Genomic DNA, 14,508 nt, shown 5'->3' with positions numbered 1-14,508 from the left:
ACGCAGGCTCTGCACTGCTTTACACTGCATGATTTTCCAGTCGTAAAGCTGCAAACCTGCAAATCACAAAAAGTCATTTTGGGACCTAAATTTAGCACTATTGTGGCCCAACGCTAAGATTGGAGCAATTAAATGTTTGGTCTTTGCTAAATAGAAAATAAAATGTATCTTGTTACACATGGATCTCATTTCACTCAACAAAATCCTCCGTCTGAGTAACATCTAAACCAGACAGAGCTCTCTGAGCACTCATCATTTTCAGCTGTTAGCCACCTTATTTTACATAAACAGCCATGGGAGTTTATAAAACCTCTAAAAATAGAGCAGAAATTTAACAAAAAGTGGATAAACCAGGACAATATGCCTTCTTGCAGCATTGCTGTCATGTGGCCTTATACATCTGTCACAGGGATACTGTAAGAACAATTTGAATTCGGGCTTTGAGGAGCAGATTCTGATTTCTCCTCCACCCACTGAGGTTGGGAAATCTTGGCTTTCAAATGTGAGATGGTCAATGACAGGAGCTGGGTGCTGCCCTGCTGGTGGGAGATTTGCTTCATCCCTCTGGAAGCAGCAGTTGAGCAGAGCCTGCTGAAACCGCCTGCCTTGCAAAGGACAGGACATTCTCATATCCCTTACTTCTTCTGTCAATACAGAAAACAAACAGCTTAGCAAGAAGCAGTGTATTTTTAACAATGAATTTTTTTTTTTGCAGGCCCTAGCTGAGTTACACCGTCTGGGCTGCAGAGATGCAATTAATCTTGTTTGCTGTTAACCAGGTGATGCAAAACAGTGTCTCCGTGTTTTGTTGGTATTGCAGTCTATTTTATTCCCCCCCCCCCCCCCCTCCCAACTTTAAAAGGCCATGTTTGCTAACTGTGTGTGCAGAGAGACGATGAACAAGCAAATATGTTTGTTAAATCTGGATGTGGACATTGTCGTGTTATTCGTGAGGAACGCAGTCAGTGCACGGTCCTTTTGGTGATTATTTCAGTTAATGAAACTCTCTTTAAGTGCCTAAATGGCATTAGTCAGACTCTGAGCTAGGAAGTCCCTGTGGCTTATAAATCAATCCATTCCTCCTCTCCTACAGGTGAATGCAGTCAGGAGCACAACAGTGAGCAAGCTGACAATTAGGGAGGAATACGAAGAAAATTCAGAAGGTTTGAGGTTTTGAAAACAAATATTTCATCTGGACCAGAGAGCATCTGAATGAAGACCAGAAGGAAGGATTCCTGCCCAGCGTGATGCCACACTTATCCAGTGGCATCCTGACCTATTCCCATAGAGAAGGCAATGAGACAAATCAGTGGAAGATATATAGAGTGATATTTCCCAGCTTCCAACAACCCTCCTGACTGGTTCAGGAGCACAGTGAAGTGGTGAGAGCATAGCAAAGAGGTGAGGCTGGGGCTGAGGCTGGACAGGGAGTGCAGAGTGCCTCAGCCTGGGAAAGAGCTGCAGGTGAGTAGCTTGGCACATTAGTCACTCACTTAATGCTAAGCATTGCAAAACAGTGCTTTAATCCTCCAACTGAAGTGCATTAGTTGGAAGCAGGTGCATTGTTCTCCTGGAACGCTTTTCTCATCAGCTATTTGTTCAGCACTCAGACAGGTCTTGAGAAGAAAGCGGCTCAGAGCTGACTCCAGGTGAGTCATCCTGTGTGGAAAATAAGGATCCAAACTTTTCAATTGTGTGAAGTCATTTCTTGCATTTAAAGGTAAATTAAGCAGGTAAAACTCCCTAGAAATCAGTGAAGCAATGCTCCAGCATTAGACTTCCTCAGTGCATCACTGCTATAGCAGTCACGCCTGACAGGTAACTGTGCATTAAGATACACTTTCTGTGTTGCTTATGGTGCTGGCAAACAGCAGCACAGGACTGCACACTTCAATAGGTGGTGCTCAGAAGACTGCACATAATTTGACTGTGTTTTGACATTGTATTAACATTGTTATGTTATTAACATTGGTTGGCTCAGGTAGGAGTTCCCCAAAGACCGAATGCAGCATCACTGATAGAGCAAGAAACCTGAATTAAGGTTAAGCTTAGGTCCCCCCACTTGCACAAGAGGCTAAAGGTTTCCCATGACTACCCATGGATGCTTCTTTTGATCTCTTGGTGCAAACTGGCTGATCAGTGTCCCTTTCCTGGCTGCTGATTGGAGTGGAGCAGCTGCCACACATCAGGTGCCCGTGCTGTGATGTTAGTTGTGATTTCACTTCATCCTTTGTTTGAGCTTTCTTACTATCTGAATCTTTTAAAAGTGAAACTGTGTAGCAGCTTCTAAATCCATACTTTGTAATAGGCTTCTTCTCTATATTTCGTGGTATGTGTTCCTCTCAGGTGTGGTGTTCCACAGTTCAGGTTCTGAAATGGTAAGCTTATTGTATAGTTAACATAAAACTGGTGGTTAGTTGCTGCAGATTTCTTATTTTTTAATTCTGAATCAAGTTGTTTATTTAATCTCTTTGCTTTAAATAAGTTTGGCTTTTTGGTAGCTCTCCAACCCAAACTATTATTTGAAGACTGAGACAACATTCCTGGCAAGGCTGGAACTTAAAAAGAAGTAAGGGGACAAGATGGCTCAACTCTTTGGGATATATTCAAACACAGCAGGTGAATTACAAGAAGAAATTAAAAGAACAAAAATTACACTGAGGAAATCACTCCCTACCATGTTCTGTACCAACATCCAGTGCACAACTAACACAACTATATTAACTGCCATCCATTTCCTTTGGGTACTGAATGAATAAGGACAATGTCCTCTGTTTATTATGGAATTATTATGGAATTATTCCTCTCTTGCATGCTGTATAAACCATACAGCCCATTTAGTGTAGACAAGTAGAGATGCTGTAATGTGCGGCTATGAGAGATTAATTTCACATCTGTGGACAAGCCTCTGAGGAGTACAGTGCACTCACTGCAAGGATAAAAGGATCTGTTAGTTCTAACAAGAGATTCAATTTAAAACATCGTGCATGTCTACAAGCCAAACAAGGAGAGCAATTGTGCAGATTACTTACTAATTACTTACTAATGTGCAAGCACTTAAAGTTATGAAAGAAAGTATAACTACTGGAAGCTGCCAGGACTTTCAGCATCTAGATTAGGCTCAGGTCCATGTTTCAGCATCATTCATTTAAGGGCCCATTCTGACATACCCAGCTCAAACAACTGCTGTTTTCTCATTCTTTCCATCACTCACTCAAAGGCAGCTCTGAGTTTATACAAGGCACTGTGTTTACTGCGATGGGGAAGAAGATCAGGCAACAAAACATCACTAAAGATGCTTGAGTTTGAAACCTCCCATTTCTGCAGCTACTCCAAAGTTGGAGCAATGCTGGGGCTCAGTGGAGAGGACCTTCAGCATCGCTGCTGGCTTTTCATTGCCTGGCTGATGTCCATCTTTGCTGGACTGATGGGGTCAGTGCTTCGTGGAATTATGTGCCTCAGAATTAACTTCAGCTGCATGGGCCATGTGAGCAGTGTAAATGAGAGTGTTACCTTGATGCATGCACAAAAAATGACATTTATCTTTACTCTTGGAACTGAAAGAGAAAGTCAGACTGTGTGTGTGAGGGGAATAGCAAATTGGACAAGGATGAACGCAATCTCCTTGGTTCATAACATGATACGTGCTTAGAGAAACCAGTGAGGGAGATTTGCAATGCACTTTCCTGAGCAGCTTTTGTCTGCTGCCTTAACTGTGTGCACAGAATGCATCTGAATTGTATCTTATGTATTTCAGAGAGCAGATAGAAATGGAGAATGACTATATGTTGGTAGCCTGTTTTTTCTGAGCTGTAGCTGCTGCATTTCTGGAAGTATTGCACAACTGTACTGTATCTATTGTACAGCTTTACTGCTTTGAATAAGTTCCTACTGAATCTCCTGTCTGCCTCATATCATTTTATTTGCATTTATTAAAACTAGGAAATGTGGAACTGAAATAAAAAGGTTGTTTTGTTAGAGCCCACAACAACTAAGCTACCTTTGTTTTCTCTGGCACTGTGCATTTGCATTACTAGCCCCAGCTCTGTCTTCTGCTTTTTTTTTATAACAGTGGTGACTGGGAAATCCACCAGCTTATTTCACTAAATCCCCCTTTTTTTCTTCCTTGTGGACACAGCACTATTTTGGAAAATGGAAAAAACAAAACAAAACAAACAAACAAAAAAACCCAGAGAACATGGAGATCTAAAACCAGGCCTCTATTTCCCTGTGCCACAATATCCTGCTGTACCTTGTAAAGTCTGATGACAGACTCACACGGCCAGAGATCAGATCTTGTCTGCTCAACCCCTAAATCACAGTCTATGGTCCATCAGCAGTAAAATATATTGGACTTTGTTCAAGGTCTACTATTGCTTCTGGCTTTAACCTCTCTCTCTCTATATTTTTGAACATATTGGAACTACCCAAGTGTTAATCATCAGTTTTCCCGTTTTGTGGACTATCATTTCTGTTTGTGTTTCAATATCATTTCTTTATGGAAAGGTGCTATATCACATTGATGTGGCAGAACTGTAAGAATCAGATCTATTTAACGCTATTAACAGGTTGCAAACTGTTAGGTTGCCTGCAAATGGTGTAGTTCTTGTCCTGTTTGTTTGCTTCTTTTGTATGTGTCATATTTCTTGGGATGTACGCAATTTATCTTCAGAGAGGGCAGTGATTAACTTTTGCTTAAAAGCAAGAATCATAATTCTGGGTTGCTGTTGGAGAAAAGCGATCAAGTTGTACGGTCTGAACACTGTAGAAGGACACCTGTGTGAGATGGAGACAATGCATGCGATGAGCTTTTTAGATCAGTTTAATTAGGACTGCATGATGTCCTAATGGGTACTTAATTCTGCATTGTCTTTTGCATGACCAGACTCTTATATCTTAGTGGAGTAGCAGTGATCCTCTGTCCCTTGTCTCACATTTACTTACTATTAATTAACAGTTCACATCATCAGGGATGTCTCTTTCTGAAGATACATGTAGCCTTTCAGTATTTTTCCAGCCATCATTGTACTTATTACACATTTAGCTGTCCACTAAATACAGTTTCTGCTTTGAAATAGCAGCATTTTTTTTAAAACAAACTTTCTGAAAGCAGGCTCAGATGCACATAAAATTATCTGTAGTTACAGCAAAGTGCAGTTTGGTCTGGAATATTCTTGGTATGATAACAGCATTTTATGCTTTTAGGAATTTAGGATAATTATAGAGAGAGAGCTGTGACCGCTCTTTTCTGTGAAACCATTTTCAGGTGAGAGCCTCTCTGGAGAGAGAAATCCATTTGTGCTATTTACTGTGCTGCAGTCACCCTCTGCTCAGCCATTACATGCTTGGTTTCCTAAATAAATCAAGCTGTTCCTTATCTACCATAATAGCATCTTCCATGGCCTTACAAGACCTCCTCCATTTTCTAGGCATGCACTTTGTGAAATTCCAGAGCATTTCCATTCCTCGTGGTTTCTTTATCCATTTTTTTTCTACCGATATTGTCTGTAACTGAAAGTGGATGCCCTTGAAAAACATTGCAAGTACCCGAGATGTAAGAAAAAAAAAACCAACCCCACTACTAAGCAATTCCTGCTTGCTGCTTAATTGTAATACTTTTGGGAATATCATGTTCAGAGAATATAGGGAAGATAAGTCTTTTTTCTTATTTTGTTTCCTGGACAGATGGCACTTGGTGTTCACTCCCATTGGCTGGCATACTGTTGTTGATGGGCAATAGATATGTAAACATGTACTAATGAGCTGGAGCAAGGAGAAAGTGCAAAGAAGGGAGATTACAATGATTAAAGGAACAAAATACTTGCACTGCAAGAAGAGAGTAGCTAGGACTCTTCGATCCTCTAAAGGGAAAAAGGCAGAGGGATGGTGTATTTGGAGTTTACAAAGTCGGATGGAAGTGAAGTGAAAACCAGAATGGGAACCAGTCTTCAACCAGCAGGTAGTGAATTTCTAAAACTTGCTTCAACAGAAAACTGCAGAGATGGGGAAATCACCAAAAAGGTTCAGAAGGGGATTTGGTAATTTCATGGGCATCAGGTCTACATGTAGATGCAGAAAAGGACAAAGAGCCTCCAACATGCCAAGTACAATTGTGAATGCTGAAGGACTGTGAGAGGAACAGAGCAAGAAACAGTTTGATTTTTTAAGCTTTCCAGCCTATCTTCTTTTGGGCACATATAGCTGGGCTACAGCAGGCATTACTCCGAGCCTCTGTGGCATTTGATGTGTCCTCATAAGATTTAGTTATAGCTCAGACCATGGCACAATTAGGACTTAAAGCATTTACCACTGAAAAGGCCACGATTAAGGACCTTGTATACGCACAAGATTTTGCAAGGCTCAGGGCTTATACTTTATTTGGTTAAATAATACCATGAACATTTACATGGCTATATAAATAATTGCTTCCAGTTAGGGCTGTCAGCTGAGCCAAACTAGAGATTTGAAGTGCCAAGGACTTAGTACATCTCCTTCTAATTTTACCCTGGCTCAAAGTGTGTTTAGAAGATGAGGTACAGATAAAAATCAGATAAGCAAAATTATTTAGTGTTCTGTCACTCGTAAAATGTTTATCAGTTAAAAATAAAAGGTGAGAAAAACACGATAATCTTTTACAAGAAACAAAGCCATATCTAAAGGCTGGATTAGAAGGCTGTGTTTTAAGTGACAGGAGATGGTTGCAAACAGTCTACTTTGGATGTTGACAGAGATCTCGTGATGTGTGGCTTGTGCATGCTTCACAAAGAGATGCTACCTGCAGAACGAGTCACGCGTTGTCTTAGCAGTAGCTAATTACCTGGAAGATGGGAATAAAAACATGAATGACTAAACTGGGTGCTGAAGCTGTTTGGAGAGGTTCCAGCTGTCTGCTTTTCTGTTAGAAAATGCTGATTCTCCCAGATGAAAACACTTTGCTGGAATACGTGGTATCAATGAGGTCATCACTGCACTCCTTCCTGGCTGCTCTTCCACTGTGACAGGTTCCTTGGTGGTCTGCCATGTGGATGGCATAGAGCTGAGTCCTTTGTTGCTTTCTCTGCTGGATTTGCAGGGCCTTCTGGCTTGTGTGGGCACCCAGCTCGCTGAGCTCTGCTACATAAACCCTGACCAAATTCTTTTCAGTTGACAGAGGACCATCTTTTCCCTTGGTCTGAAAATCTGTCTAATGGAATGCAGTAAGCTTCTTCCTTAATTTGTTTACAAAATGGGTCTTGTGGCACGAAGGATGCTGAGATATTTTCATATGCACCAAAATTTATTAGTGGGTTTCATAGGTGGTCACGTGCATCAGAGCTAATGATGAATGTTATTTTGGCAGGAAGAAGAAAAACAACAGGCAAGAGAGACAGAAACAGAAAAGTGAAAAAAAGTCTTGGTAACCACCAGAGAAGAGGTGAGATGTTTCTTTTTTAAGAGTCACAGGATTATGCTTTCCTGGTGGTTTTTCATATGTCTGGATGATTTTGTATTAGCCTGGTGGTTCATTAACCAGGAATATTGCATGAGCTGTTTTAGTGGCTTTGCAACCATGAATGTACAAAGGGAATGCCAAAGCAGGAACAAACTATGGGGCAATTCTCTCCATCAGAAAACACTTCTTTATTTCAATTATAATGCATGTATGACTTTTTTTTTTCTCTGAGGTGAACAGTTTCTCCATCAGACAGATTTATTTGGTGCCTGGTAATTTAGATTTGTGTCTAGTGGATGTTAAGACTTTGCAACATGCAAGGAAGTAAAAATGTTGAGCTCAGCAAGCCATATTCCAGTCAGAAATGTCAGCTGGAAGCTGAGAAGAAGTATCACCTCAAGGAGAAACAGAGAAAACACTTAGGATTGTTTATCAAAGCATAAGGGCAAACTGACTGCAATGCTGGGAAATCTGTATTCGTCTTTGTCTTTTCTATATGAAAACTATTGTACTAATAAGGAAGGAAGGCAGGAATGAGAAAAATAGGGCTATTGCTAGACAATTAATTCTTGCCAAAGAGACAAATATGTTTACAGAACGATGTTTATGCTATGAGAAGGAACAACCATTAGTGACTCTAAACATTAGCCATTCAGTCTCTATAACTCCCAGATGTTCCTGCTGGCAGTGGCCCACTGTTCTTCAGCTCTACCACTTGTGCATCCTTAAAAGGGATGTGGAGTGATGTGTCTTCACTTCAGAGCTAAACAGAGCAAATGGTAATTTGCTTCTGTAGGACATGGTCTTGCTATTGTTCCTCCATGTGCTCTGCATGTGCTGGGTCTAGTCCTCCCTTGGCTTCTGGGTAACTGATGGAAACAAACCCACTTTTTGCTTCTTTCAGGTCAAAATCCAGGCCGTAACTGAAGATGAAGCTGTAAAGATGGTATTTATTTGTACTCACAACATACACATCTTACAGATCAAATGACCCCTCTTCATGATTACTGATGACATAAGAATGGAGCCAGTTATTATAATTGGTTGTTGTTGTTAAGAGAAGAACAGCATTGGGCTGAAAGGCTGGAGATGGTCCCATGGCACAGCATTTAATCCGCATCTGGAATGTTGCCTTTTCTTGTTTTACTTGGGACTCTGTAAGTGTTTTGTTTTGTTCTTTAAAAAAGTTTAATGCAGCTAAATGAAATGATGTTAAAAACAACTTCCTTTTCTTGTGAAACTCATCTAATGAATCCTGAACTTATAGACACTAGAAAAACAAGTTATTCCTTCATTTTACAAGTGGAAAGCACAAGTCTTCCCTTATTTCTGACTGGTGGATTTCACCAAGGATGCATACAACATGCAATATTTTTCTGATGTTGCACTTGCAAAATACACTTAGCTCAGTCTAGAATACTTTCAAGATAACCAGGTTTTAATCTTTAAACAAAAATAAGTCCCTTCATTCCAGATTATTTGTGCCTTTTTTTTTTTTTACCTTATTTAAGATAACAAGTTTGTTCCCAAGAATAAAGCAGCACATGAGAAACGTTGTGGCAGGAATCTTGGTGCAATGCTACATAGATGTTCAATGAAAGGCTGTCAGCATGGAGCTGGAATTAAGATTAGGACTCAGAAAAGGACAGCTGATAGTAATTTTTAAGTGAATCACTGCTGGCCAACAAAACTGCAACAGCAGAATGTGCTAATGAGGATTTATGTTGAATTGTAGTTGGTAGATAGGGCTGGGGTTAATGTTAGGTTCTGTAAATATTTTTCCTGGTCTTTTCATGGCCCAAAAGCTAGAATAGCAGGGTCCAATAAAATACAAATGTTTTTCTATGAGTATTATATGTGCTGTCCATACGGCCTGAATATGGCAGTCAGGATGGAGCATACATTTCAAAACACATGTTAATGAGCATCTTGAGTTTGTGGCTGCAGTGAGGCCTGCTGTCATCAACTCTCAGCGATGGAGGCTTAGTTTTAGTACTGGTATGTATCATTACCCACAGGGCACTGCAAGTTTAGGCTGGAGTCGTTTGTTAAAAATATAAACAATCCACTTCTTCAGTGACATTTCCAGTTCTCAAGTTCTCACGTTCCTTTGGTCCCTGGGAAGGGACAGGAGAGGCACAAGCTCCAAGAAGCTTAAATCTTACATCTTTAGAAGGTAGTGTGGAGAATGCATTTGTATTATTTTGCTTACACCCGTGCCAAAATCAAAGGAGAGATAAGCATTTTCAGTACAGGAAGATCTTAAAATACTCCAATCTCATTTTGAAAAAGTGGAAAATAAACTTCAAAAAATAGTATTTAAAGGCTTTGAAGTCTTCTTCTACTACATGATCCTGTCTCTTGCAGTGCAATACCCGAAGAAACAACTGTCTCATGACCACAATAGAAAAGTAGCTGCCAGAGCAGCTCTTCTAGCAAAGATTCTTCTTGCAAGTTTGCTTGGAGTGCTGAACTACCTTCTTTTTCTCCAAATATATTCTAAGAATGAACTGCAAGGTTCTCTAACCTCTAACATCTCTAATCTTGCAATGGAGGTGCTGATGTCTCTCCAAGCTCCCTCTACCAATGAGAGAATTTTTCTAACAGGAGAGGATCAACTCCATATCTGGATTTTTTTATTTTTTTTTACTAGAGATAAACTGTTAAAGGAACAACTTGAAACCAGGCCAAAGGAATATGCTCGGTGCTCTGTGCTTTTTGCTTACTAATTTCAAAGAGGAAAGAGGTACCTCAGAATGTAAATCATCACAGCTATTATTTGCTGTGATTATTTGTAAGCGTGTAAATCTATCTGTATCACTTGGTTTCTATTGATCAGATACTTTGGCCTGGCTTTGGTAGCATAGATGTTAGAGCTTTGGTTTGCTTTACTGTAAATGGATGCCATGAGGTTACTGAAAATTCAAAAACTCATTATTACTATCATCTGCTGTTTTTCTTTTCTGTGTGTAGGATGCTAACAACAAAACTTATCTATAGCATAGCTTTCCCACATAGAATTAGAAGTATTAGTGCTAAGGTTTCTTATCTAGTCTAGAAGGACCTTTTCCTAACATCAGCTTTCGCCACTCTTGAGTACAGGGCTCCCACTTCTCAAAAGTTGATGTCTGTTTTCTTCTTTCCATTTCTTTCATGACAGAACTTTAGGAGAAATTCAACAGCCTGAATCTTATTTCCTTCTCAGGACTAGATGGAAGAGAGTTTGTAAAAAGTCTTCTTCAGAGGGGTATGATGTGAATTGCAGCTCTCTTATACTGGAATAACATTGAAAACTAAGTGCAATGTTTAGCTTAGTTTCGTCTCCAGACAGCTATTTAAGATGGTAAGTTAATTTACCTTTGCACAAAACGATCACATTCACCAGATACATTAGATGATTCTACTTAAGATCTGTACAACTTATCCATAAACAAGAAAAGCGAAAGAATTATTAGAAGGAAGTAACCTGTTTTTTTCACATAGCTCTAGGTTCAAAGTCAGAGAGGTCTTTCCAACACAAAAAAAAAACAAACATGAAAAGTTTCTTGGATATGAACTGGCAGTTTTGATGAACAGAAATATCTATGTTCTGTGTGAGAGATCAGAAATTCAAATGCATAAGTCTGATTCAAGGAACACCAGAAGTTCCATATGAGCATGAGAAACAACTTCTTTACTTTGAAAGTGATGGAGCCCTGGAACAGGCTGCCCACGGAGGAGGTGGAGTCTCCTTCTCTGGGGATGCTCAAAGCTGACCTGAATGCATTCCTGTGTGACCTGCTGTAGGGAACCTGCTTTAGCAGGGGGGCTAGGCTAGGTCACTCTAGATGTCCTAGAGGTCCCCCCAGACCCTACAATGCTTCAGTTGCTTCTAATATGGACATCACTCCCTCTTTTCTCTGGCTTAGGAGAATTTGTACAACCATTAATATTCCAGCTTCAACCATTTAAAAAAGTTCTATGAATTAATGACGTGAAGAAGGATAGGAATGCATGTCCTAAGCAGTCAGAAGTGCTATTTATTCCTGTTGGAGAAGTGAAAATTGAGGTACAGGGGAAAGCCTGCAGTTAGGAGCCCCTTGCCTGTCCTGGCAGCATCTCCCCATCTGGAGGTGTGCCTTCAGGCCTTGTCAAGGTGAGCCTCTTGCCAAAACATCTCTCCAGGGAGATTAGTCTGGGTTGCCAACTGTCCCTTACCAGGAACATTACCTTAATGCTTGTGGGTTGATTCCCTAATGAACAACCATTCACGGCTACTTTTGATGACTATAATGAACTTATGCTGGAGACAGTATCTTATTACAGCCTTGCTACAGGCTCTTATTGTTGTTTTAATTGTAGTTCTATTATTCATGGAAACAGAAAAGAAATATGCTTACCCTTACCTTTAAGAGAATGAGTCAGAGACTTGTGTAACTCATACAATATAATATTTTTTCTTGTTTGTGGTTTCCTGGCTTCGCCGCACTAATCGCAGCGTAACCATTAGATGTATTTCCAGGTTAACTTATCTAAGAACTCAAATAACGTTTCATAAAAATGTATTATTGACCAAAATATTTAATCCTCAGTTCATGAGAATGAGGCTAAAAGTCTTTCATAGAAGGAAACAGGGTTTGCAGCAACTTCCTTTAGCAGGAATGTTGACTTACCACCAGCTTTCCTAGCAAACCCATGACTAAACTACTGCAGTACTGCAACCGAAGCAGTTGTGATGAAGTAACTAGGAACCAGCACGGGGACTTCTTTCTTTGGTCATCTACAGCAATTCCTCCCTTGCCTAGATGCAAGGAGTGCAACTCAGCTCCCAGCACCTGATTTATCTGTCAAGACTTGCAGGATATTTCAGAAAGACAAACTAAAATTTATCTGGATGTGTGGGGTGTAGCCTGTTGATTCATTACTAGCTGAATCTTTCCTACAATGGAAATCTCAAAAGAAGAGGGTATAGATGGGTATAGATGACACCTTTCCCTAATAAGAAAAGGGTAAAAATTGGAGATAATCACATTTCAGACACAACTGTAAAACAGAATAATAATGAAAGAGAAATATGGGAGGGAGAACAATGGAAAAGAGCCACTGAGAGGGTCAAGAAGCAGATGTTGAGTATAACAGGGTTTGCAGGATGCCATGATTTCTTGTTGTCAATATGTGTATGTTTACAGGAGAATAGGAAACTGGAGGCAAGCTGTGGAGTGCTAAATTTGGCAAGCAGTTCTTTTGAGGATTAAGTTGTCAATGTTACAATGCTTCTATTTCAAGCCAGTGTTTACTACATCATACTGAAATGAAGATTGTAAGACGAGGGCCGTAAGGAATAGTGGGCTCCTGAAAAGCAATTTATTTTTTTTCTCTTAGCAGGAATGGTTTTCCTCCTTTTTGGTAGGGAAAAGGAAACTTTAGGAATAGGCACAGCCTTAGCAAACTGCACCAAATACTACTGAAGACAGAACTGATATTTGAATTTGATATTTATGAAAAATATAGCAGGAAAAGGCATATGAAATTCTGCTAGACTATCCCCCATGGCTTGGACAGCCCACACTATGCAAGACTGCTCCTCTGTGTATAATACATTGAGCTGACCTGAAACTGCAATAAATCTGGAAAAGGTACAGTACAAACTGAATGTACCAAACCACGAAATTTACGAAAAATTGTCTTATCTTCTGTTCTGTTGTATTTCAGACTGTCTCCCACTTTGATGCCAGAACTCAGTCGACAAAGTGTTTCTTAATGAGTAATGAGATTTGGAAAGAAAATATTTGCACAGGCATCAGATGCGCTTTTAATTCCATCCTCTTTCTCTAAACAGATATTAAGGATTTGCCACAGTTACACTTTTTTTGACAAAACTTTACTACTCTTTGTCCAGACACATTGCAGCAGTCACATTTAAAGAGAAAAATCACAGTAGTTCTTTAAAATCACCCCACCACCAACCAATACGAACACCTAGCTTTGTGCACAGTAGTTATTCAAATGCTAAACTCCAGTCTTTCAGCAATGGTCTTCTCCTGGTGAAATTGTTTTTTATGATACCTCATGATGTTAGGAATCTATTCTTAGTCTGAGGAGGTTTATAGTTTTTGCTTTTCCTCCCAGTCCTGAGCTTTGTGTAAAAGCGTGCAAATAAACAGCTGCAATTTTAGGGAGGGCAAAGTGACCGAACAGCTAATTAAAACCGCGTGATTCAGACTTCTGAACTAAAGATCATGGAGATAATCACATGCAGGTCACATCACTCCGTACATAAGCACAAAGATCTCATTTTTGGCACCTGCTTTTTGGAGAAATTTGGCACAGGCTTCCTGAAGTGCAGTGTAAAAGACACTGGCAGCTTCTCCAAAGGGTAACTAATTGCTGTCCAGTGATACACCTCTATTAAAAGAAAAGCAAACAAGGACAGGCTCATATCACTGTATTTTAATCTCTCCCTCTGCATTTCCTCCGAACCCAGAAAGAACTGAGGCTCAGTTCTGCAATAGTCCATCTTTTCTGTAAATCCACACTAAATTAATTAGCAGATCCAAATGCTTTTCTACGTTTCTCAATGTTGATTACACTTCAGTGCAAGGGATACAGAGATGACTGTGGTTCAGTTGTTCTAAAAAAAATGGCAGATAGCTCTCCCAGGGATTCAGAGTACCAGCAAAAATGGTCTTTCTGTTAGTAATCTGCAATAGAATGGCTGTTCCAGGTTTCTCTAGTTCTCTAATTATGGTGCAAATGTCAAGAAGTCTTGCAAATTCATATTTAACACAATGTTTTCTTTGCATGCCGAGAATATCTACTTGTAATGAAATGTAATGCTTCAAAGTAGAGCAAAGGATGTATCAGAGAACATTATAGAGAAGAAATAACAGGAAAAATATGCCGTATTTTTAGAGGAAGATGATCGCATCTAAAATTAGCCATCTGAGGTATTTGAGTCAGGATGGCCTAACTTGAAATTGCTGCTAATTCCTGCCTTGCTGTAGAAACAGCCTAACAACTCGTATGGCAGCTGCTGCTGATTACTGTCTCAAATTCCTATTGGTTTGAAGTTGCCCTAAATGGTAAACAGGTGATGT

The 14,508-nt window shown here is 39.9% G+C and overlaps 1 long non-coding RNA gene across 1 annotated transcript; it reads left to right on the top strand.

Moving 5' to 3' along the window:
• The first annotated feature begins 7,343 nt into the window (after positions 1-7,343).
• Positions 7,344-10,758, top strand: LOC149916812 (uncharacterized). Its single transcript, XR_016468942.1, has 3 exons — positions 7,344-7,414; positions 8,337-8,589; positions 10,593-10,758. It is a non-coding gene; the product is annotated as an uncharacterized LOC149916812 (long non-coding RNA).
• The last annotated feature ends 3,750 nt before the right edge of the window (positions 10,759-14,508 follow it).

The sequence above is a fragment of the Phasianus colchicus genome, chromosome 9 (genome assembly GCF_987193195.1).
Source record: "Phasianus colchicus chromosome 9, bPhaCol1.hap1.1, whole genome shotgun sequence".
NCBI lineage: Eukaryota > Metazoa > Chordata > Aves > Galliformes > Phasianidae > Phasianus > Phasianus colchicus.
This window is presented reverse-complemented; position numbering and strand designations above follow the sequence as displayed.